This window comes from Polyergus mexicanus, unplaced genomic scaffold (assembly GCF_030449975.1).
Source record: "Polyergus mexicanus isolate NDT 795.1 unplaced genomic scaffold, iyPolMexi1.0 SCAF_12, whole genome shotgun sequence".
NCBI lineage: Eukaryota > Metazoa > Arthropoda > Insecta > Hymenoptera > Formicidae > Polyergus > Polyergus mexicanus.
This window is the reverse complement of record NW_027223332.1, coordinates 335,564-362,996: the sequence shown is the minus strand read 5'-3', so window position 1 is coordinate 362,996 and position 27,433 is coordinate 335,564. Positions and strand designations below refer to the sequence as shown.

Here is a 27,433-nt window from a genome sequence, read left to right as displayed (position 1 = left end):
TTATTGCGATGAGATGATGGAAGTTTCAATGGTATTCGAAAGTGTTATTCGTAGCATGATTAAGTAATTTGATTGTTATAGAAACAGCATCTCTCTCTTCTTGCGACGCGCAGCGCGAAGAGAATAATAGTATTTAATCGTGATATATATTGGATTCGTATTACATTATGTTCGAGTTATACGTTATTATATTATTTTGCTTTTATCTCTCTTTCGCAATATGACGATTATTCTTAGGAAAGCGTTAAGCTGTCCGAATTAAAGCCGCCTCATAAAAATCGTAATAAAATAAAGCCTAGTGTATATCAAACAATTCTCTGTTTTCTATTGACTGAGACTCTGACGCTCCATCGCTGCTTTCTTGAAGTAAACTTGTTTGCTAGGAAACGCAAACACGATCGAATCGCGTATTGTCTCGAGTTGACACAGTTAGTCTCTGACGAGCGGAAACGAAATTTCAGACCAGCGTAATCCCGATAATGGCACAGCGTCGTTGTATCTTCGGTACGAGTTTCGGAGGAATCTCGATACTTCCAAGAATAGGACGACCGGTTTAGCGGGTGGTGGATGAAGAAACTTGTTCTATCGCAGATTGGGAAACGGAAGGCGTCGAAAGATGCGTTCGCCGGATAGATGTTTCCATGACGATATATATTCATACATGCGCGTTGACCAACTTGAACACAACGGATGTGTGTGTGTGTGTGTGTGTGTGTATACGATTCTAGATATAATTACGATAAAGTTAATGTAAGGGTGTCGGGTAGCCCAGCTGGTACCGCGGTCGATCGACAAAGGCAGGGGATGTGTAACAGGTGTTATCTCGCGAGTTTCATAGTGTTGGCAGTTGCTTTTCTACTGTGTGACGATTAAACCGGATATATTTTGTCGAAAGTTCAAAAGTTTGATCGCGTGTGGTCCGCAAGCTTTTTCCCGCCAAAGATGTCGTGGAGTTCGAATCCCGGATTCGTATCTAATCGTAAGTTGTATCTCGATCCATCACATCAAAAGCAAAAAATACCACAGTTTGCTAATTTATTGCGTACACTCTCGGCGAGTTACAGCCACTGAATCTTCACGTTTTGCACCGAGAGACGGGGAACGCAATCAAGTATCAAAGAAAGGCGCATTGCGGTAATCGATAACGAGGATTAAATCCTTAATCTTCATCTATATGTCAGCGGTACCAATTAATAAATATACGCCACGACTAATGAATCGCGGTCTGTTTGCGCGATATATAACGAAACGATAATGCCGTTCTGATTGCGAATTAATTACTTATATCACGCCATTTGCATATGCAAATTGTACAACCGACCTGCAGACACGAAGGAATTGAATGAGAGAGGAGGGTAGGAGAAAAGGAGGTTAATGCCACCATCGTCGCCGACACGACTATGCGCGAAGGAGAGATAAAGTGGTGCAGAACGAGAAGTGCTGAGCAATGCCGAGCATATCTCATACTTATCGCGGAATTCCTTTCTATCGTGAGCTCTTGTAACAGTCCTTGTTAACGACAGTGGATAGCAATGCCGCCATTAATACGCGCACGTCAATTGTAGAGGACCAATACGGTCGCATAACTTGTTTAATTAAAATTTATATAAATGTGAGATTGAAAAAATCTTGTATATGTATAATATATTTTCATTAATAACGCATAAATTTTTTTTTTTTTTTTTTTTTTTTTTTTCAAATTACTTTATTAATGAAAAGCGTGAATGACAAAAGACACCAATCAAAGTAAGTGAGACGAGTGGGACGAGCGAGAGAAAAGAAACGAAATTTTTCGCTGTTTCGGTATCATGCTACAGAGAGGCGGTTCAGAGATGCATATGTAGATGTACGATATAAAGTCGTATCGCCCTCATTGCTATCTCGGTCGTAATCCTCCCTAAGTCGCGGGTATGTGCGAGAATTGTGCGATCAGTAGAAGAGCGCAATCGCCAGTGTATTGCTAAACACGTATACATGCGCGCGCGCGCGCGCATACACACACTTATCAATGAGATATAATTTAATCCTGGGTCATCTTCGTGTTGCATGCGCGTCCCTATCTCTCAATAATAACGACATCCTTTTACAGACGGCGCGTGAACCATGACGGAATATAACATGGGGTGAGTGAGGTCGCGCGGAATGACAAAGAGTTAAAAGGAAGATTCGCGCCGCCGATCGCGAAAGTAAAGTATCCTCTTCAAATGTGCATCGCCTCTCGATCGTATTTAAAACAAATCGGTTTGTTAAATCACGGCCTTTAACGTCGAAGGTGTTGGTTTTTTTGACACGTTCCGCTCGTTTTCTATCTCTCGCAACGCATTATCTTCCTTTTCACAAAGAGGAGGGAGGAGGGGGAATGAATATCATGGCAATTATAACCGGATGACTTTTATCGAGGCAACGTGCTGCGATCCTGCGATCCATTCGATTTAGCAAATAAATCGTCGCGAGACTTATATAAACGCGTGCACGCGGCGGCGCGAGAAGGCGAAGATGGATGAAGAAGGTGACCGCGCGGCTCGAATGATTTACTCAGATTCTCCAATCGCCGAGTTTAAATGATAGTCGTCCAGGAACTACCGGTTGTTGGCGAGAGGTATTATCGTGTGTGGTGGTCTCCGCGCGATCGCAATGGCTGCTGTCTAGAAGGCTGTCACTGCCATCAAACTGTTGTAGGAACTGCGGGATCTGTGACGGGGGTGGCGCGATAACTCCCCAGCGGGGGTTTCGACCCGCCGAGATGAGTATGGGCGATTGTGCGAATGCCGCCGGTTCTACGTTGAGTACACCTATCTACCTACTCTACGTTCAAGGCGCATCTCGTCGGAGATAACGCAGAGTGACTATTTCATGGGCATTGATTCCTTACGCTCGTAAATCACAGTTTGAAGAAAATCTCCTTTATGAAATTCCCTTCTCATCGCTGTGCGCTTGTAAAAATATCATCGCTGTTAAAGATTACTGTGCGCTTGTCTACTATAATTGCACTTGTAAAAAGTATTATATAAAAGAATGGATACAGATCCGTAAAAAGGATCAATTAATTGTAATAATTTTGATAAAATATTAAATGTGTTTAATTCACGAAGTGTATTAAAATTCTTCATTTCTCTCTCTCTCTCTCTCTCTTTTTATAGGAGTATAATTAACTGTTAATAAAATAATCATGTTTAATAATTATATATATATATATATATATATATTTTTTTTTTTTTTAACGTACACACACATATATAAAGTTAATTTTTATTAATTATTTTATTATTATTATTTTCGTATTAGAACATACTCTCTCTATTTTTGTAGAATTATTCAATACACTTTCCGCGAATCTGTTGTATATAATTTACATCGTACGTATTTAATCGCTATTTTTTTTTTTTTTTTTTTGCAAACACCCATGTCGTTACATATCGCGAAAATAATCATTACCGTTTATTTCTCGGTAAAGCTCTTCTCTGATGTATTCTTAAAGAGACGGCACAGAAGGACAGGTTAATGCGCGCTTAAACATCACAGGAAATCTCTTCCTTTTTGCTATTTGCTGGGATACGCCAACGCTGCCTCGTATCTTTGCGAAAATATTACGTGAAGCAGATTTTTAGTAAAAAATATCTATAATATTTAAATGGTATTTTTATATAGCGTGCGTATAAAATCGCGTATATCTAATAATTTTTATATTCTAGAATGTGTGTATGTATTGTATATACATACATATAGATATAATAAATGCTTTTATTTACGCGTGCATTTCGCTCCACTATTTCATGGAGGTTAAAAAAAAAAAAAAAAAAAGAAGAAGAAGATCCGGATTAACGGACCGAGCGCACATACGCGGCGAATCGTTTTACCTTGCGTAGGATATTATGCATCGAGTACAAATCCCTTCGTTCGTGATTACCGCAAAACACGATACGCAAGATACGGTGGTAATTGAAAGACTAACGTAAGAAAGCGATAGCAGGGTGTTCCAGCTAATTAACGGGCGTTCGTGTCCGCTGAAATATCGACATAACTGATGGGAGAGTAGGAACTTGAAAATCTTCTGAATCGGTAATCACGGCTACCACCGTAACTGAGCTGGCGCGCGGTCGCGCGCGCCGCCATTCCGCATAATTTTACCCTTCTGAGGAATTTCAAGAGCCAGACATACTATGCTTTCAACTAAAGCTCCTCGACGCCTTGGCCGGCTTCGTCGGGGCAACCATGGCAAATCTCTCGATCGCGGGCATTCACGCGGAATGCAATTAACGTTCGTAGAGAGCGTTTATCAGCAAAAACGAACCTATTCCCCTCAACTCTTTTCCTCCTTGTTTTCTGGGTATCTCTTTCTCTCTCTCGATTTAACTCGTTTCTCCTCATCGTTTCTAGTCATCGTTACGACTAAACTTTCCTTATTACCAGGATCGAGCAACTATCGGTTTACGTTAGCAGATCGAGCGTAACTTCTTCTCAAGAGGTATCCGGAAATTTATTCTTTCAAACGGCGTTTAACTCTTTCCGCGAGATCGTAACAGTGATTTCTGTGGCGAATGCATTAATATAATACATACAATCGTACATGGGAAAATTGCAATTTCGGAACTCGTGCACATAACCGTAATAACAAACGGAAACTACTGGCATAAAATCCCGTATCTTTAAACGACCTCGATAATTCTAGTGCTAGGAAAAAAAATTAGGATTTATATGCAACTATTTATTTAGAATTAGATTAAATTAGAGCTCGCACACGGTCCTTTAACCCGCTACGATTCAAACTATTCATCCGAATCTCGGTGCATAGCGATGCGCATCGCAACGCCCACACCTAAGCAAAGCCAAGGCCCTTCAACTACTAACGATTTTCTAGCGTGCCCGCTTATCGCGTGATTAATGATACACGAATGCAACGACGACTTAATCCTTCCGACGTTCGCCTTACGCGCACTATCGCCAACGCGATCACCCGCGGATGTCTTCAAACAGATAAGACCGTAGAGAGAAGAGGAGAAAAAAGAAAAGGTAGATAGGCAACAACGCGGCTTTAATGTATGAGCTGACAATAGATGCGGAAGCGCGGTGCGTTGAACGCCAAAGATGAATGTTGCATGAATTCCTACTACGGATCCACGATTGTCCGAATCGCATGCGTGCTCTCGGAACGTGATGGAAAAACATTACTCTTTGCTCAATTGCCGTAATTCGTAGGACATCGCGCCCGTACATCCGCGAAAGGTACGAGTTAGGATCGTAGGCCGCGTATATATTACGGACCAGATACATCTACTACATTACCGCTTCTACGAGCCGGAAGTAACTGTATTACATGCAACGAAAGTTGAATATTATTCAGATAATGCCCCGACTATTTATTATATACACGTGTATATATCGCATCGGACGTTGGTTATCGAAAGATTTCCGTTAAGTAACGAGAGACGTTATTGACTATACATGAGAATACGGTTTCTTCATGCATATAAGTGTGTCGGGATCTACGTTCCAGATTCTGTAGAGTGTACAGAGAATAATCGTTACTACGAAACTAAACCGTGCGAGGAAGCCTCTGATGACTGTTTAGTCAAACGAACGTCGGTCAATTTACACTTTAATAGCTCGTGCGGTCGAGGTAGCATCGTGGAATGGCCGTTATTTGGCGTACGCGCAGTAACAACGTGTTATCCCCACCGTGGAATTCTACGGCCGTGTGTTAAAGTGATAAGAACCATGCCGGAATGACGACGATTCTCTCCCCGAAGACTGTGACGGTGAAGAGAAGCGGATTCGATTACGGTGCGATCATCCACGAGATCGACGGCATTCTCTTTGCTTTTTTTTCTCCTTCTCTTTTCGGTTCCTTCATCTTTTTCTCGCTGTCTCGTTTCTCCCTTTTTCTTTCTTTACCGGGTTTCTGTCGCTACTTGGGCGCCATTCGGAAGCACCGCCTAACGATCAGCCATCCTCTTTGCAACCACCGTTCCGTAGCTCTCCTTTGTGACGCTCACACACGGGGAGGAGAGAGATTCCGCATGAGCGCTCGAAAAGTCGACGTCTGTTGCGGAATTTGGCTCTGGGGAACGATGGTTTCGTCTCTTTGCTAGATTCGATGGTTGGTTGACCGATTTGAAACTAACGAGGTGCTCTTTCTCATTGCTACGTACGGATCGCAGTAGTAAAAACAACTTACGAGTAGGATCGACCCAAGTCGTCACGCGCAACTCTCTTTCCGGCTCTTTTTCCGCCTAATTATCAATCGTATATATTTAAAAAAAGAGAGAGAGAGAGAGAGAGAATATTCTGTAATAAAATTAACATAATTTTCAGACAATGTCCATTTTTTTTTTTAGAAAACTATTCATATATGTATATAATATATATACTCTTAAATTATCTTTCCTAACTGTACCTGCATATGTCATGCATTAATCTTATTATCCCGTTTTCATTGGTTGAAAGTAAGTACATGATTCCGAGAATGTGAATGATTTATGGCCATTCGGAGAGTATTCTCGCAGTATATCTTACATTTTCTATATTTGCTCGCGGTCTGAAAAATAACTTTTCTCCTTGACATTAGGTCGAGTTGAAACGCGATTCGTATAAGGCAAAGGATCAAATAATAATTATCCGATGTACGGAACAGCGAGAATCACTGTCTTCTTCCTCATTACTCGATCATTACTCGATCGTTCGTTCGATGAAAATTGACTTTGGAAATTTTTAATCTCGATACGCCACGCCTGCGCCTTGGCGAAAAGAGCAGAGGCTGAGAAAATAGTTTCGTAAATCATCGTAAGATTGGATTACTTCCGATAGTCCGGCAGACAATATTATTCGTTCTTTCATAATTCGATGTCTCGTCCACGTTCCCTGTCTTTTGTGCATCTTTGTAACTTGTTTCGTTTTCCTTTTAATCCCTTTCTTTTCGATTATCCGTACATCATGCTGCGTGAATCAATTGTCACAAGTAATCGAATTGTGTCTAAAACCGCAAGTAACGACAAAAACAAAGGGTGTTACATCTGGCATTTTTCTATTATTGTTGTACAGTTAGCGTGCACGCGGTACGCATCCGTTCTTATCACCTTTATCATCGACCGAGAATCAAATCTTTTTGCGGCAGATGTACAAACGCGTGTAGGAAGAATGAGGGAAATCCGGGCATTTGTGTTCTTGGTTAGTAATGAAACAGAGGCATCGCGTGTCTGGGAGATGAGGAGGCGGGAAGAGGTAACAAAGAAGCTAACCGAAGCCGATAGACATTTACCTCGTCGGAAAAGGAAATGTCCTGCATCGCAAAGAGTGCATCTTGCCTGAATATTTTAGCCTGAATACATTTTCTGTTTTATAAATACCTTTAGAGCTTACTCGCGAAACTCTATAAAGTCCATTTTATAAATCACCTCGCTGCATCGAATGTTACAATATTAGCACACTCGGCTGTGTAATGAGGACGTGCTCTTTGTTGTTTGAAAGCCAATTAAAACGGCAGAGAAACGTTGGAAAGAAAAGCAAGCTGCCGTAACAAAGCCTGATATTCTTCAATAAGAGAATATTTTTGCCCTTTGAATTGTGTTGTCGTATATATTATGTATTGTATATCTTATATATTCTTCGTGTTAAGTGTAAAATTCTATTCTTCCAATAAAGTTGAGAAAATCCATACATCTATTTATACATCATACGCATATAGATATATATGAAAATTAATGAACACAGAAACAAATATATCTCTAGAAATATTAAAATAAATTTGATATTATGATACAGATAATGTCAGATTTATCTTTTCAATAAGAAAAATACTATTTTTGGAGCATGAGATATATAAGTACAGTATATAAATTACGAATCGATAATACATGCTGCAAGACTCGAAAGCTGTGGGATTATTCGAAAGATCGATTTTAGATTTGGGTGAATTAGATCTGGAATAAATACTCGATTCGAACGCGTTGATTACCGCGAAGACACGCGAGAAGAATGGACGAACAAAATATTCTCATGGGAAAGGTGGAAAAAGAAACGAAACATATGTATTTATATATCGCGCGAACTTCGATTGTGCGATGCGCTACAGATGCGTTGCGCCTTTGCGTATATATATGCGGCGAGTATGTATGTACCTAATGTGGCAATTGTGTGTGGCTAATGCTCGTTATCTCGGCGTGTCGACTATTTAATGGTCCTACGTAATGGTCGGCCCAACGATATATTGTCCGTTTCTCGCAGTACGCGCGCTAAACTCGTCCCGCACCAATCTATGGCATTATTCTCGACGGTTATTTTAGAGGGGTTACGTCACCTTGGCGAGATTTGCATAGAGAAATCTGCGGCGGCCTTTTGACGCGACGCGCATCGCATGCACCGCATGCATACATGTATCCGCACGTTTCTGTTACGATTATGCGCCTCTACACGATTTCTATTCGCGGGGGAAACACTTGCGAGGAGGCGACGACGCGAAATCAATATTAGGCTGCCGGATTGATCGCTGTCAGAAGAGTTACGAGAGACGTGAGATGACGCGATAGTTTTTCCTGCTACGGTAGATCGTATTACTCGCGGTTGATTCAGTCACTTCGACTTCATCTATCTTTACCCGACTAAATGAAGCGAGCACAAAGAACGTTCGGAAGAAGATAGATGCATCCTGGAATTTCACTTATATCGATTCGAACCTTTCGTCTTGTTACGTGTCACAGGAAAAACTCACACAGTTTTTTTTGATTTTCGATTTTGCCAGGCTATTGAGGGCTTTTTTACATTGGATGTACATGTATGTTACGAATCATCATTCCTTTTACACATCTGTTTAAAAATTACACAATGTCTGCACGTACATAATGAACGTATTTCCAATTTGCGGTTTCCAATGCGATTGTAAACAAAATTATCTCATTTCAAAATCATATCATTGCACAGAATTATGCTTTATATTTAAATTATGCCAAGCGGACTGATGATATATGGCGAATGCATATTAATGTAATCGACCCAAGTTTCCGCAGAGCGCACAATTCCCAGATTGACTGGCATAGAAATCATTTACATAATTCTGAACTTTTATTCTTTATCTTATGAAATCTGCGAAAAGTTTTTCATTTTATAGAATCTTCTCAATCATAACGTTACGCGAACATGATCTTTCTACATCTTTTTCTATTTGGATAATCAGGAAAAATAATAAACTTCGAAAGACACTATTATCGACCATCTCTTAATGTAATTTATAATCGAAAAGCATAGCGGAAAAAAAAAAGAAAATTCCCATGAATACTCAGTAAGTAAAATTTCATTATCGACATTGTCGATGCAAATTAGCCTTTAAAATTAAAAAAATATCCTGTACGTGGCTTCTTTCGGAATGTGCAACTATAGAAATGTAAGCGATGTACAAAATGGACAAGCGGCGTTACGGATGAAGTTAATTCTACGATGCTTACTTTGTTTGTATTGTACGGCCTGTACAGAAGTACAGCGAAGAAACACCGCATAACTATGCTAATATACCTAGAAGACTATACCCACATATTCCTAGTTATTCTTCGCAACAAAAGGACCCCCGTTGCGGTGCCTATTGCTATCTACGATATGCATAGAGTGCATAAGACGCATAAGGTGCCTCGCCTGAAGGCCGTAAGAATTTTCGTGATGCTCAAGAACGCGGATACAACGGTCGATGAGTAACGAGACATTCCTCAGAAAGCGTGTGAAACATTAAATAGAAGATAATTATTTCGATTTATTAACTATTCTCGCGGATCGCGCGCTGTGAGACAATTTATGACATTTCATGCGGTCGAGAGGCACTTTATATACAACGGATCTTTGCTGCAAAATTATAGTCGTACGGTCGTCCACGATTAAGGCTTAGTCTTACGTTAAACTTATACATAGCATATCTCTTGGATAGATTAATTAATATTCTCAATAGCCATATCATTTTAATCTTCTCTGGATGAGTTGTGGGTAAAAAATCAAGCGCAATCAAGACCCGCGAAATTAATGCATTAAATCGGATTATGCTTAAAATTTTATTTTATAGTAGTAGGCTGCGAACGATATGCTTTTATATGCTAATAATCCGCATTAATTCGATATTAGTAAAAAGATATATGAATGTAATTGATAAAATTCATTTTCAAATTATAATAATATATACGTCAGATATGCAATATTTTTTAATAGCCGATAAAAGATGAAAAATGTATTATTCTGTGATTAACAGATACTATGAATATCAACTTTTTAGCATTACTAAATTCAGTCAAAAAATGCCGCTCCTTTTTCTGCATTATGCGTCACAAAAATTCAACTGGTTATAAAAACTCAAGAGAGATAGGAAGAGATAGAAGAAGTCCTACACGATAGAAAAGCAGAAATCTTTGAGAACATTGCGCAAAACGAGCTTTTGCACGAGAACTATTGAATTGAAATCAGATTCTCTTTCATTTTTTTGGGGAAAAAAAACGTCGATATCCGGTGCAGATACCAAATCCATAAGGTTATCGCGCCTTGGCTGCTGACGACATTTTCAATGTTATATAATAACATTGACTTGCAATCGACTAGAATCACAAAATATTCCAACTCATTTAATATCTTATTATATATATATAATGTCACATTATTTATGTAATTGAAATAACAGATAACGTTCACGAAAGACTTATTTTTTGTTACATTAAACAGTTCATAGAAAAGTCGAGTAAAAAGGAGGGCATATAGTCGTATAAAAGCGGCTTCTTTAAGTTCATTAAGATAACATTTCTGTCGCAATTAACGACGATGGACACGACTTACTGGCAATGTTTATATACATTATGCTATGTGGAGGAAGAGGAGGTGAAAGCTGAAAGCTAAATTGCTATCTTTCAAGCAGTCGTGAAAACGATGTCGCCACTGCACAGCTCCTTTTTACTTGCCCCTTTCCATCTCTTTATTGCTCGTGCTTACGAAATGGCACAAGCGATCATTAAAGCCAAACGAGGTACGTAATAACGCTAATTGTCGCCTTTCCACCTAGCCAGTGTTTGGTACCTGGTAAAACCGTTTCCAATGATGAAAAGATTGACTATAATAACGACGTTGTCGCGTATTGTAATCGGTATATATCATTATTGACAGCACAATGTGATATTTTCTACTCTGCAAACCGTGTATTAATGTTAATACCAGGTTCCGAACTGTATCAGCCTGCAGCGAGTCAGCAATTATTTTCGGCAATTAACCACACCCTCCGACATGAGCTATAAGGCTTCTTAATCGGTTTTCTGCGATAATATCGAGTTTAGGCCCTCAAAATACTGCTGGTTCGATTAAAAACAAGACCAATAGGTTGATCAGATGTATGGAGAAAAATTCCGCAGGAATAATCAGTGAAATAAGGATTTTGCGCGAAATGTTTGCTCTCATGATTCTTTCACAATTATTTTTACTCTTAATTTACCGCTAATTCTTTTGTGTTTATTTTTGTTACAGGTAAGATTACAAGTGTAAAAGGGATTACGTGCAGAGCACTAGAAAGCCAAAAGGGATCGTAAACGGTACGTGTCCACGTATACATATGTAACTAGACGTATATCCGGGCGTATTCATTTCCATCGTGCGGTACAAGCTTGAAACGTCGACCCATCTGTCGGCTTTGCAAGATAAAGTTCTAGTATAACACTTGTTACGCAAATATATATATGACACTATTACTTTTCCTGCTCGCGGAAAGACGTCTGTTAAAAACGACTCCCGACTCTGTTTCGGTCTCGACAGATGGTCGAGGTAGACAGTAACATGATGAAAATTTCCTACATTTGTGCCGTTCCTTTGTATTCAAAAAATATATACGTATATACTATAGTATAGTATACATCATTGATTGACTTTAATCCGATATCTGAAATTTTCGAAAAGTGTAGATATTTTTCAAAAAATTTAAAATTTTATCAATTGTTTATACATTGTTTGGTTATATAACTGCAAACGGATTATGGTAAAATAAAATTCCCAGAGAAAAATATTTTTTTTACATTCAGCGATGATGAAATAACTTGATCAAAGGGACGCATTGGGGGCTGTTAATGAGTATAGTAATGTCTTTCTTAATTTTCGCATTCTTTTTTTTCTCTTTTTGCTAAAAACCCGGGCAGGATAAACGAATCTTTTATGCGAATGGTAAAAAGCTCGACTCAATTAAACTCTTGTATAGCGGAGGTGGAGGCGACAACGCGAATCACGCTTTCCGTACTTAAATCCCCAATTTCACGACTACCTTCGTATCGAACAGAGCGTGACGCGCCTCGATCGTTTCCGTGACATTTTTCTTGCTCGGCACGCGAAGCCAAGCAAAGTCGTAAAGTCCACAGGAAATGGAGACAGAGTTAGGATAACCTGAACCCCGTGTAGCTTTTGGTGTGTATATATATATATCCGAGACGATTCCAAGAGTTTCCGAGATTGCAATTGCGAGGTCCCATTAAACGATTTATTTGTCAAGTTGAGAACTGATTTAATTTTACCTCAGGGCCTTATTGCAAATGATAGTCACGCTGACATTCGTAACGTATATAAGATAATTAAAGTTGATTTCTTTACTTACACGATATAATATAATTTTTTTTTTTTTTCTACTTTATCGTTGCCGATTATTAATACCTTCTTCTTTTGTATAATATGTCATTGAGCATATTGTACAATAGAAATCGGCAACTACAAATCGGTTCGCGTTAATAAAAAAGACGGTCTAATCGAATGCATGTAGCATACGGTAAAACGAATAACCTAAGGCAGAAGAGAAAGAGAATGCTGGAAAGAAAGAGAGAGTAAAAAAGTGTAAAAAGCAAGAGAAAGGAGAGATCGGCGAGCGGAACCAGTGAAAATCGCTGCTTTACGCGGATCATAAAAGTTACAAGAGAACAGGAAATGCAATGCTTAAGTTGAATCTCTCTCTCTCTCTCTCTCTCTCTCTCTCTCTCTCTCTCTCTCTCTCTTTAAGCCGTATCTCGTTTGCTCTTTTCGGATAGTTATATATCGGTGATTCAGAGCTATATACAACAACGCGCAACGAGAGCAACGTTACGAACAGTTTGCCAACTCGTTGAGCGAGACTCGAACTCGATAGGCTATCTGCAGCCAAGCTGGCGAGCTGGTCCGTTTCGATTCTTTGCTTCGTTCCGTCGTTCGCGTTCCACTCCCTCGGACTCCCTCGCTCGGCAAAACATGCCGCGACTGGGTTGTTTTTTTTATTTTTATATAAAACGTCTATTTCACTGCGCGATATACACTGCCTCGGATTTTTTTTATCCACTTGCGGACCCTCCGCTAATCAGCTGTATCCTTTCTTCTTGTATTCTCGCCCTCTCTTTTTCTCTCGCGTTCTGCGATAGATCGACACGAAACTGCGAGGTGTAGGCAATTGCGAGTGCGAAATTAGACAAAGGAGAAGAAAGGAGAGAAAGAGGAGGAAATCCTGAAGGAGAACCGTGAGCATCGAACCCGGCAATCACGAGATTGTTACACATATTACCGCCATCGTTTCGCTAGCATCGGCATTATTCTCTGTTTCGCCCTTTCTCTATCCCTCCCTCTCTCTCTCTCTCTCACTACTTATTCTTCTTCCTTCTTTTTCTGTCTTTGCAAATGTCCTCCGTACTCTTCCTCTCATCTTCCAACCAACTCAACCATGCCGGAGCTATCTAAGCCCGCTGGCAGGATACATCCGTCCGTACAGTTCCGGACCTCCATCGACTAACTCGATCGCTAGTACACGTATCTCGTAACGCGGTGTAGAAACCGCTGCTACGAATACCGGGCACGAACTTTTCAGTGGACTCTATTACGTACTTCTCTGATCTGACCTTAAGGAAAGTACGTTTGAGAGAGAAGCTTACATCTCGCCGCTCTTTCCGAGACAATATACGATTAGGACGCGTCGCGCGGGAACGATCGCGTTTTCCGCTGACTGTAGAAATAGTCTTTGGGAAGAGTAAATGCCCTTTCTTTTCGAAGAGATACATGTTCAAAGAAAGCTTGGAAGCTGCTCTTTCAAATCAAGTTTTCGTATCTTTTCTTCTCCAAATTGCACTCAACGTCAAATAGCATGATGGAATAATTTTTGATACTGCAATGTGCATACTGCATTGTACGCTATAATATATTATATTTGCAACTATCATTAATTAATAATTATAATTCTTTTTTATCCATATCAACTTTTATTTTCCGTGTACGTTGAATTAATATCGAAGTAATAGTGAATTTAGCATAAATGTGAGAAAAAAATTAATTCTTATGTCATTTAACTTAACCGCGGTGCGTAACGGCGTGCTTTTAGTCATCCTCAAAAGGGAATAATGGAAAACCAGTTATATCGTGCGGATACAACGATAATTGCCGGCACCGTCTGAATCTGAAGACTGCGAGCGCTTTCATTTTTCCACGGATGGAAGAAGCCTCGACCGTATCCGTGAGTCTTGCGTTCTTTTCGAATCCTGGATCGTCGAAATCACGTGTCGTACGATTATGTACATCGCGCGACCTTGCGTGCTTTCTCCTCACCGTCATCGAGGCATGTTGTCGCCGTCTTTGTTATCGCTATCGTCTCGTGCCTTTCTTATGCAATTGTACGGAAAAGGCGATGCCGATGCAACGTCAGCCGATGCGGCCAGTCGCTTTATTAGGTATGCATCGGAGTAGCCACGGCGGAGAAAAGAGGAGGAAGAGGAGGAAGAGGAGGAGAGGAAATGGTGGCGAATAGAGCTCTCGTGATTCGCAGCCGGCGTTATTAACGTCCGAGCGCTAGAAGCGAGCACCGATCACATCGCGTTCGTGATAAATCGCTTCGGTGGCTTCCCCCGGCCTCCTGCGCCATTCGCTATTATGTCTTGTACGTTTCATTACAAATTTCCTTTAGTGTCGTTACTCCTGCGCATATATACGCGAGCGCAAGCGCACTCGCGAGAATCGGACGTGCGCGCGCGAACATAGGAAAGGAAGTAGAATAAGAAGAGGGAAGATGTATTTATTGTGGGACGACGTTCCGAGCGGACAAGGCAAAAGTGAACGCTCTCTCCCCTACGGGGACCGCGGGATATTAATTCTTGTTACTCGTATCGTTACGTATCGCCGCGCGATATCTCTTGCAAGTACCCAATAAAAACAAAGAGAGGAAAATGCCATAACAAAATTGACCGCGGTGAATGATCGTATCGAATGAATAGGATTACGACATGGCGCGCAACGATAAGGGGCGAATTCGATCATGTTCCATTTCTAGCGAGATACCTTGTCGTTAATGCTATTTGTATTCATAACTTCCAATACGTATATGTATATTTATGATTTGCATCTAATTCACGGAAAATCATTGCGGGGCACTTCCGCTCCGCGAATAACGTGCTTCCTTTCTTCTCAACGCATGACCGTGTACGCGTGAATCTATGCGAGAATGCATATTGGCTACTTAATTCACCCGCCACGCATAGGTAACGGTGTATTATTCGTCATAATCCGATGGCGAGTGGACAAGACGAGAGTGAGAGAGAAAGAGAGAGAGTTAGAGTTAGAGTTTCTTACTTAGTACGCAGGATATTAATGTGCATTATTCGTAACGTACCAACACGCGCGAACATAAGATATGGAAATACAATTTCAGTATCAATCAAGTTCTCTTCCGATATTGCTTTCTGACAAGAATAATTTAATTTCTTCGATACTCATTTAAACCAATTACTAAGCACATTTAATCCAACTCGAAACTATGCTACTCGAAACGATTAATGAAAATTAATAAATTTATTGTTAATTATAATTTATCTACGGAATAATTAACAGAATATTTACACGCGTATGGTAAGTGTGTTTGCTCGTAATTGCTCTCTTTCTCTCTCTCTCTCTCTCTCTGCGTCTATATTTTTTGCGATTGTCGAGCGCAACGACATATTTTAAAATACTAATCGAACTTGGCGAAGAAGCAAAGTCGATACTAGACAACAGGACGAAAAAGCTAAGTATTCATGTCGTAGATATGAGATAGACAGTAGCGCAACGATGATACGACGATTGCTATACGACGTGGCGTATTTACGACGTAGCGTCGTCGTCACGATAGTACCCGTCTTCCCTTCTTCATTTGTATTGCGACGAATTGCTAATCAAGCAGCCAGTCGGTCAAACGATATCGTCTCATACGGTCTAGACTGTCCCCGTCATTTTCGTCGTCCTCGTTCTCGCCCACGTAGTCTCCCTTCGAAGAAAGCCGAGAGAAGAGATCCACGCCACTTTGCGCGCCTGCCGTCTCGCGGGAACAAGCCGTCCGTGCGAATCGGCCGAGTTGAGCTACCGACGCTTACGCTGTTCGATTATTCGTACTTTGGTACTGTGTACTCTACCATCGAATTGATAGTCGGTATCGAGGTATGGAATGTAGGCTATCGACTGAATCCAGTTAAGAGCATAACGTAGAACGAAGAGAGAGAGAGAGAGGGGGGGGGGAGGGGATGTACGAGAAGAAGAGACACATTCATGCTGTGTACATATTCATGCAAAGCGAGAGAGAGAGAGAGAGAGAGAGAGAGAGAGAGAGAGAGAGACAGTGGAATGAGGGAATGCGGCCAGACACAACAGACAAGAGGCTCCTCGCATCGTCCCGAGTAGAGAGGTGGGTAGGTAGATTCAGCCGTTTACGTACACCCCTTGGGCTTGTCATGCGGCGGCTATCGGCCGACCGCGATCGAGGGACCGGCTGTATCCCCAATGCCACCTTGTACTCAGCGGCTATGTCGGATCGGACAGGCATGTGCTCGCCGTTTACCACGATGGGCTTTCTCTTCTCTCTCTCTCTCTCTCTCCGGTCTCTCCTCCTTCTTCCCGCATCTCTCCTTGCTTCGCTCGCTGCTTTGCATCCTACTAAAACGGGTTATTTCGGACCACGTGGGTGGCTGTCTAACGAGATATACGCCGAGCGCACATTCCGAAAGTGGGACAGAGCCGGGTACTTGTTCGGTCGGTGAACCGCACGCCGCTCGTGATGCATCGCGAATATATGGCGATGATCGCGATGACACTCGGCGATAGCCATCCCGATACCGGGCCGCTATCGCTATCGGCGACGATCGTGGATGGCGCGAATGCCGTGCGCGCGATTCGGTCGAGAGCAACGGGATTAACGAGCGTCAACAGATACGAGTGGACTTTTGGTACGCGACAGTATGACGTGGCTCGCGGTGGAAAAGAGAGGCGGAGGGAAGTAAAAGGAAAAAGAATTCACGGTATTCGATCTTTTCTTTTCTCTCGCCTCGCGAACTCGCGCAACTCGTAAAGTCAAGGATTACCGTTATCGCCGATCGCCGACCTTGCGTCCACCGCTATGTATCCCGCATGTATATGCGTTTACGGTGACCCACACACATATACATACACGATGTGCGCCGATGGCCGAGCGTATACGTGAAATCCGGTCGTGTGTATGTATCTGTAAGTTTCGTTACGACATTTCGTACGGTAGGTCGCGTACAATGGTGAATATCGTCGGATAACGGTGTCGTCGAGGATGCGCAAGCCTACTTCCTCCTTCCGCCTCTCGCATTATGGCTCCACCTTTCTCGGTATAGTGCATATACCACGCACGAATATTCCTCCGTTCGACTGTGTATTTTCCGCGGGCTAATTGCTACCGGCTAACGCCGTTACTCGTCCGTTGGATTATGCGAGCGGCCAGTGCCGTTAATTTTACGCGCAGCGCGGCGGTTCCCCGGCCTGTTAAGTATCCTATCTGCCATCGCGATAAGGACGAGATCATCGCAGCGAGGTGCCGCGTTTAAATACGGCGAATTCCCGATGCCATTACGCCGCCGTGAAATAAATTTCTTCGGCAAATGGTGCGAAACATTCCGTTAGACTAAGGCAAAATTGCGATGAATGGTCGCCAATCTGTGAATCGATGCTAATGTCAGCGATAATCCTTAATGCATCGAGTGTTTCGGTAAAGGATATTGACCGCATTTGGTTGAAAAAAATATCCTATTTGCTAAACCTTGACCGCAGCGGCCCGGCTCTACATCAGGCGTGATTTATAGCTGCTAACAAACGATGATGGATCGCGTATATAATCTTCGGGTATGTTCATAAACACGAACTTATGGAATGTAGTAGTGGACAGACTGACAGTTACGCTTTCGCTTTCTAACGACAGTAAAACTCGGCAAGAACTGTACGGAGTGCCCCTCAAAGCACGGTTCACCTAGTTATCCTATTTTGTGCGTACAAGAACCTGATTGATTTTGCGTTAAACGTTTTTATTAGCATTTATTATTACCGTATATATTACTAACAAAATGAAAAATATAATATAATACTGTATACGAATGCTTGATACAAAATTACGATATTTTCGGATTTTACCACGCATATTTCTTTTCTTATCGTTATAAATACGATATATATTTCAATTTTTGATATATAATTATTTTGATAAATTAGCAATAAACGAGTATTTTTAAATTGATAATAAATACAATATTTTCTAATTGTCGAATATTATATAAAATTTATTATACGTGCAATTAAATGCACATATTATATTAAATATATATATAAAGTTTCTCAAGATTAAATTGCTTTATCTCAATTAAACATCTTATATGTCAATTTCAAATTAAAGTATAAAATAATATAGCACAGCGTATTATCGTAGAATATATATTAGGTTAAACAAATAAAGAGTAATTCTCTATTTTCCACGTATATCCCAAGCACACGGGAAAATTTCAAAAATCCTTCGTTAAACTCTGTCGGCGAGTAGAGCAGCAATTGCGAGGCGAATACTCCTTGTCGCCAATATCATCCGTCCCCCGATAAAGTCTCTTTTCCCAGTCGGACAGTAAAGTTAATCCCCGCTTCAATTTCGGTAGCGCGGACAGTAGCGAGCCAGTGGAGAGTTTCTACACGGGAACGAGATTGTATGTTCCGAATCATCCGACCTCAAAGTCCACCGGCATCCTTCCACGTACGACGGAACGCACGTGGAAGCAGACAGAATCCGATGGATGGAATCGATAATACGTGCGGGACGAACTGCAAACGCGAATAAATCGTAGAAATCAGTCACGTACTTCTATCGCGGCCTTGGGAATCATCGTTAAGTCCTTGATCGCAATTTAATCTCGAAGGCCGCGAGAGCAATACCGGATCGCAGGTCCGGACGATTATTTAGCCGCGTGTACGGGTCAGATTCCGCTTTCTCTCTGTATCTTTCTTAATCATTTGCTCTTTCACCGGCTCGAACAGACTGACCTGAGTTCCGGTCCACATTTCGGTACACGCTGTAAGTTCCATGGGTGATACGAGCGCTTGCGTACGCTCGTGGTCGAGCGTACGATAATCTCGAGAACGCGCGTGTCCTCGAGAATGGTTCGACATCGGTCCGCGCGTAATTACGCGTGTACCCGTGCGGAACCGCGCAACGCGCAGCTGCGTGCTTGGCGCGGTTGGGAAAAAAATACTCTTGCGGTTTCGCGATAATACCTGACGCGGATAGAATGGAGCGAATTCGCAGGGCCGGCTGAGCGTGTCGCGTCCAACGGTAAACGAAAGCGGGGAAGCCGAATGCGAAGAGGAAGGAGAAACGTTGACGACGAAACGATCTCCCGGCAGCCGGAAAAAGATGGTTCGAGGGCGGGATGCAACCGGTGCTTGCGCTACCGAGATCAAAAGAGGCCGGAATTAACGCGCGTATGTTACGCTTCGTGATCGCGCGAGTGCATTTAATTAGACATATTGGGCGGATCCTCTTTCTTCGGGAACTGCCGTTAGTGCCCGACCAAGCGTCCAGACACTACCGGCACGCGGTATTCCAACGATTTCATAGGCGTTCATATTCGCGCGCGAGCCAAATAAATTTTCCACGCGTTGTTTTCAAAGTTATAATTTTCTCACGTGAGGTCTTTCTCGTTCGATAACAAGTCGCTGCTTACGCTGGTCTCGTGGCACGATACGTTGGCGTGGCGCAAGTTATTGCTGGGATTAAACAACTTTGCCGGATGATTGATTGCTTTGTGCTCGCCGGCGTTAAAATCTTTTCACAGAGAGATATGCTATCCACGCGGGAGATGGCTGCTTTATCCGTTCCTTCTCTTCTTTTTTATCCTTTTATACTTTTTCTCGCATCTTGCAACCTACCGATGCGCGGATAACTCACTCCCGTCTTCGTGTGTTCCACACTTTTAACGATGCTTCTCGACGCCAAAATCCATCTTGTTTACAGCTCAGTCGTTTATCTTTATTAATTTTATTCAAGTATTTACATGTGTATGTTATACGATGTGCACACACGTCGCTTCAGCCGACGTCCGTTTTCTTCCCAACACATTCCGCATCCTATCTATATATTATCTATTTCGTCGCGAAAAATCTCGAGACGTTGAAAACCGCATCGCATGGCTCGTCTTCAGTTTCTTAACTATGCGGCAATAATTTGCCTTTTTCCGGCGATTCTCGGCGCGGTCCCTCTTCTCGTCGCAATTACCGTGTCAGCGTGTTGTGACTTTTTCAGTTGTCGATGCGAGTAACTATGAATTTCATGCGGTAACAAGTCTCTCTCTCTCTCTCTCTCTCTCTCTCTCTCTCTCTGGACTATCTTTTTATATAATTTTCCCATATTCACACACTGCGGTGAGCGACCGCGGAAAGTGGTATGCCGCATGCGGGAGCGTCTCTAACTCGGCTGCATGATGATAATTGCTCGTTGCATACCAAATAGAAGTGCTGTTGCACATTATAGGCTCGGATCAAGCTTATTCTTCATCGGCAACATCGTTCTCGTATTTTATCGCCCTTCATGCAAACTGCCCTTACCGCACTTCATTTAACCCATCTTGAACTTTCTTCATATTCGATTCGTGTCTTTTTAAACTTGGTTATCGGACTTTTGCCGCTTGTGTCGCCGATACCATTGGAGTGTCGCCTCGTTTCTCGAATTCACAATCAACCTTTTGCAATCATATTCCCCATCAGCGATCGTATCTAGTCACGCAGCTATTTATGTTTAACGACTCACGATAACAGGAACAAAAATTACACAGCGAATATATATTGCGAAGAAACGTGCGAATGCCGAGATTATCGTGCGAAAATTAAGGACGCATCGAATTCGAGCGCGCAGTCGCCAGAATTATCTGCAATTGGAGCAAATTGTAGTGTGTACCAAGATACCTGGAGCATTATAGATATCTATAGATTTACTGTTCGTCGCAAGGTACAGTCGGGTGACAAGCCGAATACAATAGAAAGAGTTAATCCGTGATGCGACATTAAATGGCGTGTTTCGCGAATTTATGGTTGGCGTATATCTTCTAGTATAAGCTGCATCATCACGATACGCTGTAATCGTGTTTCTTTGAACATTGCCGACATAACACATACTTCCTTTCATAATCAAAGATAATTTCAATTATCACTTTGCTCCCTTACCTAGCGTGTCAATAGGCGTGATAACAATATTTTTCTCTTTATATGTCTTCTTTTTCTTATCTCTTTATCCACGTGTAATATAAACATTGTTTGCTTCTGCTGCCGAGAATTCTATCAAATTACTCTCTCTCTCTCTCTCTCTCTCGCTTTAATTTTCTTCGATATGCCGATGTCCCCTTCGCTTTTTTGCGGTTATTTTCTTCCAACGCTCTTTTCGGTGCACGATTCACGGAGATTTCTCGTGGGAGTGTCTCGACTTCGAGATTGTTGCTGCTCTAAGTAGTTCGCCGGTACATTGTACCGAAGCGTATCTCGCCTGTTGGCAGTCTTTCAAACGCCTGAGAGTAAGTCGAATTCTCCCGGATCCTCTAACAATGAATTTCACACTTATAATTGGACATGTTATGTCGGGCAGCGTTCCTAACGTTAAGTGCATAGCTAAGCGCACGGCGAGAGGGACCAATCTTCTTGTACAAGCGTAATAATAGAAGAGCGGTATCGAGAAAATAATAATAATAATGCTTAATGTGTCAAAGGGTCCGTATAGGATTAAGAGAAATGATATTTAATTAGCTTAATTTTGTGCTAATTGTATTGCGATGAACAATTTACGATTATGCAAAATTAAGCTAATTTAATGTATTTTATTGTTACTTTAAATTATAATATATATCATCGATTTTATGGCTTTGATATATTATAATTTCAAATTTAGAAGCATTATAAAAGTATACAGAATTATAAGTGAAAATTATGTTAGAGTAATGATGACTTTTCTGATTAATGTATGTGCGGGACCATGTATCAAAATTTTCCCAGCCTTTTTTATATATAAATTTGAAACACTATGCCCCGAGAAACTTGCATAATTCACGGTCGCCGTTCCTCCTAATTATGTCACAATTAGTATAGCGGGCGTGGTGGCGTTTTCATCCTTCTCTCGCACCAAAAATACTCGAGTTGCCACATTTCGCATTCCACACGTTCTCTTCTTGCTCGGACCGCTCCTCCCCAAACGAATCCCGTCCGTAATACTCGACTTTGTGGGATAAAAGCCGGAGCCGAACTCTCATTCATGCTGTAGTGCCCTTGACGTCGTGCCGTTTCAAAACGTTAATTTTTTTTTTTTTTTTTTTTTATTCAGAAAGTTTGCCGCGCTCGGCACTTCGGCGCAGTGACGATGCGTAAGTGCTCTTTATCTCGCCAGCTTCGGCCTTCGTTCATTTGTAGAATTCGATTTGAACGCACAAGGGAGGTGTCAAAGAGCGAATAAAGTGACGGGATATTACGGGACGCGCCAGAGTCTGCGTATGTCGGTGAATAATATCTACTTTTAGGAAAGCGTCCGAACGCGATCGGTACGGATTCACGCGTCGAGGCGTTACTGGAAATAAGAAAGCTTTCTTGTACAATTATCAGCAATGCAAATAATCTGAATTCTCGGATCGTTGAGTTAACCTCGAGATAAAAGGAATTTCGTGTCTGCTGTTTCCGAGATTCTTCGTTTAAGCTATGTCCAATGTGACACGTCAGATTAATGATCTCTGGGAATCTTGGTTCCGCCGTCGTCGAGAGACGTAAGATTCGAATTTTTCGTCGCGAACTTTCCGCAAGTTTTTATCTACGCGCAGCGCGCGCTAGGCACTCGACTAAACTTTTTCCCGAGATTTACAACTCGCACCCGCATACGCGAAAGTTGGCGCGAATGTTTCCGCTATCTCGCTCTCTGCTCTTTCGTTTCGCTTCGCTTCGCCTTATGCACGCACGCGTACAGAAGGTATGTGGATACATCTACGATACTATATCGTTCGTGCATTTTACCGTACTTACACGCGCGTTACTCGAATATATATGCCGGCACGTGTGTACGTGCCTAGAATGAGTACGAGGCCACATGCGAACCAATACTCTCATTAGGGAGAAGAGACCTCATTATACATAACGCGCCACAGGACTTTGCTACGATTATATTACATTATTGTAATTGATTGCAGAGAGAGAGAGAGAGAGAGAGAGAGAGAGAGAGAGAGAGAGAGAGAGAGAGAGCACATGTACCTAACTCCGCGGCGTGATTCTTAAATAATAAACTGATTACCTGGTAACAAGGAGAACGCCGATACCAACGTACCGCCAGTAATAATCTATCTCTCGTCAACAGCCATTGCCCAGGTTCAAGCCCCCTGTAGCAGCAGAACGATTCTCGAACGACCGATTCGCGTTTGATCGATTGCTCGACCAGTCCCGCTGGTCGTAAGCGTGCGCAACAATCTCTCAGCCTCTTTCTTCCTCCCCCGTCTTTTCTCTTTGTCGTTCTTCTTATTCTCTGCCGCACGCTCGAACGCGGTTCTCTCGAACGCTCATCTAGAGCACATCACTCGGGATGCGCTCAGTCCTTACTATTTGTTCGCAACAAATCACCAATGCATTGAACAAAAGAAATATATATCTGTTTCAGCGATGCATCTTCGATCGCATCATTTTCATGCTTCGGTTGGCTTTGAAAATTTCTTCAGTTCCAATAATCTCATATAAGAGATAAATTTTCGTACATGGCAAATACTTGAAATATTATAATTTCTGTAAACGACAGAAACTATAGAAAAATCAGCTTTATGAAATAATTTATCGACAAATGAAGAAAATATGTCGAAAAAAAACGGTATTTATAAAGCGTAAAATGAAGAAAAATCTCCTAGAAACAGAATCCGCTAATGATTTTTGATAATGCGCGAAACGTAATTAGAAAATGAATCGTGTCTGTTATTAACGTATCGGGCGTAATCTTAAGCTGCAACGTAATAAATGTCAATAATTCCGTTGTAGTTGGAGCGTTAGTGAGGACCTTTTCCCGCGTTGCGAAGCGCCTTCGTTGGAAATGGGGGTGTTCCCGCGAACGAATTCCGCGCCGACAATGTCTAATCAGGCGATTGTACACGGAGGGAATACCCGTTCCCATAGAACGTTAATACAATCTTCATCGGCGCTCTTCTTTAGAGAATACGCCATGGGTCTTACCTCGTGCGAGACAACCGGAGCGTCACGATGTCTACGCCGACTTTCGAGATCACACGCGTGCATTGTTGCGCAATAATGTAATGCCGCGGGTTTCTTTTTTGATTATGGAGGATGCGCAGCTGCCGAGATTTATCTACATTTAACGAAACAGCCAACTTCCTTCCCGCGATTTCTTCCGTGTGTCGATGTCGAAGGGCCGAGGTCACCTTCCTCGCGGCACTCGCTTACCGTTCGCTTCCATTCCGTTCTGACTTTTCCCGAACGACAGAGAGTATGCATTTATGTAATTTCCTAAATGTTTTCTACCGCTATAAACCATTGACCTTCCAGGGTTAGCCGGGTTAGAATAGAGAGAAAGAGATTATACTGAGATGACTCTAAGGATGTATGCGCCTGTACTCGGCGCGCAATGATCTCTGAATCCGTGCATTATCTCGCCGTGTATTATCTCATGGATAAATGTTTCATTGTTGTTCCTCTTTGCCGCGGCGGGACTGCGCGGCACGTTTCTGTCGATCGCTTCGGCTCGATACGGGACTCGGATTTATACGATTCTAGTCGATATCGCCCTATGAGCTCTCGTGCCGAATTATTCCGCGGCATTTATAAATACGGATGCTCGCGATTAAACAGCCTCCTCCGGAACGAGCGTATATCGAATAATTATTATTCCCCTATTCAATTTACAATGCCAATTAATATTAACGTTGCATCCGGCACTCGCAATAAATCGCCCCGAAATAAATTAACGCTAATTATTTGACCGAATTCCGCATGGCAGACGCGATAGCCGAGCATTCTTCTCGCATAACGAATCGGATTAAAAGGACGTAACCGCAATTAGCTATTTTCCGTCTAGTTTTATTACGAAAATTCTGGAATGGAGAAAATTTTCAATTTTTTTTGGCTGTTTCTTCTTTTCTTTTTACGCCGTTCCATTTCTTCGAAGAAGATTAAAGCGGATTATGCCTGCAGTCTGGATGGCGCGCTTGTTCAGGAAATTTGCTTCAGCATTTGGGTCGCTCATGCATATATTCACGCCGGTGCTCTCTTTTCCACGATTCCCTCAACCACCGAGCGAGAGGCCTCAAAAAGCGTAGCTATGCCACTTTTGATACGGTTCCGCCTGGCCAAGAACCTCTCGACCTTGTCTCGGGTCGGAGTCGACCGGGGGGCCAGGCTCTGGAGTCGCTTGCGAGAGACCAGCTGGCAGAGACCTTTCGCTTTGGAGGCTCTTTCAAGGTGTATACGTGCACATTCACTCGGCACGCTCAGCCTCACGGACGCGAACCTTGACGCGTCGTCGGCGTGATACCGCATAAACGCTCGCTGCAACATCGAGCTTTATCGGAATCGGAAGACGCGCCGATCCATCGTCTTCCGCATACTTGGCCAATGAAAAGTGTCTGATACCTTGACACTCGGTTTCCCATAACTAAGCCATCTAATTTTATTTATGTCGTGGCGACACCGCGTAGAAAATTGCAAGTAGTTCTCTTTTAATAATGAGTGAGAGAAAGAAGCGTTGCAGAACGTGTGTGTAAAGTTAATAGCGTGTTAGAAAGATATAGAAAGTAACATGTGATCGGTATACTTTAAGCACACGTAAAACCGACAAAAGTATCTTCAGTTCAATTAAAGTCATACAAAAAAAAAAAAAATTTTTTTTTTCCCGCGTGACTTGCTATTGCATTGAGCAAGCACGTGTTACATTTGAAACGCTTGGCGCATTCAAAGAGCATTCTAAAGCGAGTAAAAATATACTTACTAAGATATGCGGTAAAAAGCGCATTTCTGAAAGGTGAATGTACAATACAATTGTAGATCGGCGCTGTAATTGGTAGATGGATTAGCGTATAAATCAACATATAGCGAATCATAGAAAGTCTCCGGATCGATATAATCATTATTTCCGTGAGAGAAAAATTCTCAAATGTCTGTCTAACGGTCGATCCTGGCACAAGAGATTATTCTTGCCTGGACGTTCGCTTGTAACCGATGATAACGATCGGGGAAAGAGAATTGGCGATAACGATGCGCATATAAAAACGCTCTCCTCTCGTAGATTAGAAAGAACAAGAATACGGCAATATCTGTGTGGCGATACGTTCAACTTGTGTATTAGAGGGAATACGGGACGCGTGCACGAACGTTTTACGGGATAAAATTTGCAAATTTTAATGTACAAAAATAAATCCGATTATCGAAAGAACGCCACGTGGCATAATTAGTATTGTAATACCATAAATATCTCTTCCGTCCTACCGAAACGGGATATCCGTTTTTCACGCGATTTTCATATCTATAATGTATTAAACGAGAAATACAATAATTCGTAATAATGCACGATGGGAAGAGTTTGCCACAGCGGCACGTGCGAAAGAGAACAATTAAAATGCAATATAATCGTGCCGTAAAGTAACACGATACTCGTGACACTCTATGCCTCTTTCCCCTCAAACTTCCCTTTTCGCTCTCTCGCTCCTTGTGCAAGTAATGAAAGTGTATCGGTCATTACGCTCTATCGGTCTTATCACACCGAGCGCATATAGAGCGCACTATCCGGAGTCCACGCGGAACTACGTTATTTATAAACGAGCGCAATAAGGACGCTCCGCGATATGCATTATCGCATCCTGGTTACGCACCGTTACGCATCACGATAAATAAGACCAACGTGACAATGCAAGTAATCTGCAACAAGGACATGTTCGTCAATGCAGGATTAGCGGCGCCTATAGCTAGCGTGTATAGGTTCACTTCAATATCTAGTTCATTAGCTAGTAAAGTCGCATACTATGTCAATTTCTTCGGTCGTTGCACATAGACGCGGAAATGATCTATAAATTTTAAAATATGATTCACGATAAGGATGATGTTAAGGGCGCGGTCAAAATTAATCGATAACATTGCATTGTAAGATGCTCGAGTGCGTAAATAGTGCGAAATAAACATTTTATTTTAAATG

General features: G+C 42.0%; 2 protein-coding genes across 7 annotated transcripts in view; one reads left to right on the top strand and one right to left on the bottom strand.

Moving 5' to 3' along the window:
- The window catches only part of Atg16 (Autophagy-related 16), a 377,667-nt gene that overhangs the window by 174,781 nt on the left and 175,453 nt on the right, over positions 1 to 27,433 (top strand). The gene's annotated exons all lie outside the window — the stretch shown is intronic.
- Positions 1 to 27,433, bottom strand: part of Neo (neyo) — a 122,697-nt gene that overhangs the window by 19,863 nt on the left and 75,401 nt on the right. The window lies entirely within an intron of this gene.